Raw genomic sequence first — 3,819 nt, forward strand, 5'->3', positions numbered from 1 at the left:
CAACCTGATTAATCTCCATACAGTGTTGATTAACTTTTCTGACACCTTTTTGTTTTTTCCTGAAAAAGTTTTAATTTTTTTTTCTTTTTTTTTTCATTTACTGTTTTTTTTTTGCAAGTTGATTAATCTCCCTAAAGTGTTGATTAACTTTCCTGGCACTTTTTTTTCCATTTTAAAGGTTTTTTTTTGCTTTGTTGGATTAAGTATTATTTTTACCGTTATATTTTTTGGAGAAGTTTATTTTTTTCCTTTTTTTTTATTTATTATTTTTTTTCTCAACGCATATATATACAGGGTGTTTGGTTCCGGGTTTTACATATTTTCAGGGTAGATAGGGCTCCTAAAGTTATGAAAAAATCCCCATGAAACATACGGTCGGAAATGACTGCTAAGTGAGTTATTCAACATTTTATGTTTTTTGTATTGCCAACTTTGGTTAGCTATATTTTTTTAATCTTAATATGGTTTACTGATTTCAACATACTAAATGAAAGATTAAAGTCTTAGCTATCAATGCTCTTTGAAAAAGAACTCGATTAAAGTTAATTATCATACATTAAAATTGAAAAGTATATTGATAGTACCAAAAAAATTGGTGAAATTTCATACATTTTAGTGTTTTTAAGTTGAAAATTTTCATTTCTGTTTATTTTGTTCTTCTACAAAACATTTTCCATGCAGTTCCCTAGATTTGTGCCTTTGTTAGTAACCTTGTAGGCTTTATGGTTTCTTCGTAATTATTGATTTAAAACAGCCATAAAAACTTGTGACGTTTTCATAAAATGCGCTATAGTCACCCTATTCGTTCGTACGTTCGGCTGTTGCAGTGGACTACGTACATGAAAATTTGGTAAAATGTTATTGTAAATGTTTAGCTACATTCTTAACTTTTGATTACTGTACATCTCCTGCGCCGAAAGAAAGCATTACTGCGGAGATGTTCCGCGGTATCGAATATTGCTCAGTCTCAGCAGAAAACACAACGAGAGACACCGAATCAGCGAATAATAACGTGTAATGATGAAAAATAAAAAAAAAATCGATTTTATCCAATCTTAACGAATAACAGTCATTTGAATTTTAACCGAGTCAGTAATCCAAAAATCCAGTAAAAATACTAACTCCTGTAAAAAATCTAAGTGTGTATACAGAAGCAGTGGAGCTCCACACTCCTCCATCGAAACAGCACCGCAGCTGAGCTGCGAGTGCTATGAAATTAAAAGGACATCGACTTATTACCACTACCTACTTCTCTCCCTTCCGCTCACAGAATTCGCTGATTCGGTGTCTCTCGTTGTGTTTTCTGCTGAGACTGAGCAATATTCGATACCGCGAAACATCTCCGCAGTTATGTTTTCTTTCGGCGCAGGAAATGTGCGGTAATCAAAAGTTAAAAATGTAGCTAAACATTTACAATAACATTCTACCAAATTTTCATGTACGTAGTCCACTGCAACAGCCGAACGTACGAACGAATAGGGTGACTATAGCGCATTTTATGAAAACGTCACAAGTTTTTATGGCTGTTTTAAATCAATAATTACGAAGAAACCATAAAGCCTACAAGGTTACTACCAAAGGCACAAATCTAGGGAACTGCATGGAAAATGTTTTGTAGAAGAACAAAATAAACAGAAATGGAAATTTTCAACTTAAAAACACTAAAATGTATGAAATTTCACCAATTTTTTTGGTACTTTCAACATACTTTTCAATTTTAATGTATGATAATTAACTTTAATCGAGTTCTTTTTCAAAGAGCATTGATAGCTAAGACTTTAATCTTTCATTTAGTTTGTTGAAATCAGTAAACCACATTAAGATTAAAAAAATATAGCTAACCAAAGTTGGCAATACAAAAAAACATAAAATGTTGAATAACTCACTTAGCAGTCATTTCCGACCTCACTTAGCAGTCATTTCCGACCCTATGTTTCATGGGGATTTTTTTCATAACTTTAGGAGCCCTATCTACCCTGAAAATATGTAAAACCCGGAACCAAACACCCTGTATATTTATCACAGCACTGTGAAATAAACTATAACGCTCGCCATTGGCGTTGACGGCAACTCTGTAGCTCTTTACTCCTATGAGGAAATCCATAAGCAAACGTCAGACTGTGCGTGAAACATGGCGCACTTTGTACTATCCTTTCACTCCACCGAAAATTCCCATAAGAATCTGTCAAATATTGCTGGAAGAGCAAATTTTTCGTCAACGCCAATTACACACAGAGATGATTGTGGAACTCGGCGGAGAACGGCAGATGGACTCATTGAGTAAATCAGATTGTTTCGACTTGGTTTTAACAGGAAACATGGAGAGGTAAAAACTTCCACCTGACGCAGTTCCTTTTTTTTTTCCTTGAGTTGTTTTCCGTCGATCTTGTGTTCCGTACTGAGTATCAATGCTACCTACGCCAGGGAGGCAGCTCCCACACTGACCATACATATCAACCCATCAACACCAGCTTGCGCTGAGATTATAAAAGGTGCATGAGCATCCAGGCTAGAGGAGAGAGTAAGGAGGTGTAGTGGGAAGGCATTAGGCGACTAGTGAATACCACACTGTGCCAGGGGGTAACATACAGGGTGCGTGACGAATTTTTGCAGTAAATTTCAAATAGTAATTTATCATGCTTGTGCATCATGATTTAGATATATTTGGCAGCACTGGATAGCTTATACTGTTAGGTGTAAGATTTAAACAAACAATGTTGAGTAAACGTAAAGATGTCAAAACAAGAGAGCAATCTGTCAGCCGTTGTCGCTTTGTTGCGCGCCGGAGTATGCATGAAAGAAATAATTCGGTCGGTAAATGTGTCTGAAAGAACAGTGTATAATATTAAAAAAGGCTTGGGAAAGTGATAAGACGGAGCACCTGCTCATACTGCTAATAAAGCACAGAAATGGCTTACAGAAAATATTTCGTAAATTTGGGAGGAAGAAATTTGGCCCCCAAGCAGTCCCGATATCAATCCGTTGGATTATTTTGTATAGGGCGTCGTCCAACAGGATACCAATAGAACCCCTCACACCACACTTAAGTCGCTAAAAGCTAAAATCAAGGCAGTGATGACATCTATGGATCGAAACATTTTAAAACGTGCATACTGCAGTTTCCGGAAGCGTCTATTTACAGTTGTCGAAAGGGAAGGCAATTTTTTTTTAATAAATTTACTTACAACTTCCATATGTTGCGAAAGAAAATAAATCGCACAAAATTCATTGCTTGAATAACTAACTGGTGTATTTTTTCTCAAATATGCCATTTACTGCAAAAACTCGTCACGCACCCTGTATATGGATACATATTATAACACTACCGGTCAGCCTTTTGACGGTTTCCTCCTTACTATGAAAAAAAAAAGCACACACACACACACACACATATACACACTCACACACACACACACTCACACACACACACACACACACACACACACACACACACACACACACACACACACACACACACACACACACACACACACACACACACACACACACACACACACACACACACACACACACACACACACACACACACACACACACACACACACACACACACACACACACACACACACACACACACACACACACACACACACACACACACACACACACACACACACACACACACACACACACACACACACACACACACACACACACACACACACACACACACACACACACACACACACACACACACACACACACACACACACACACACATACACACACACACACACACACACATACACTTTGTTTATAAATGCTTAATCCTTTTTTTTTCTACTCCTCCATAGATTC

This window comes from Ochlerotatus camptorhynchus, unplaced genomic scaffold, assembly GCF_037179485.1.
Source record: "Ochlerotatus camptorhynchus isolate MF236.1 unplaced genomic scaffold, CSIRO-AGI_Acam_v1.1 ptg000645l, whole genome shotgun sequence".
Taxonomy (NCBI): Eukaryota; Metazoa; Arthropoda; class Insecta; order Diptera; family Culicidae; genus Ochlerotatus; species Ochlerotatus camptorhynchus.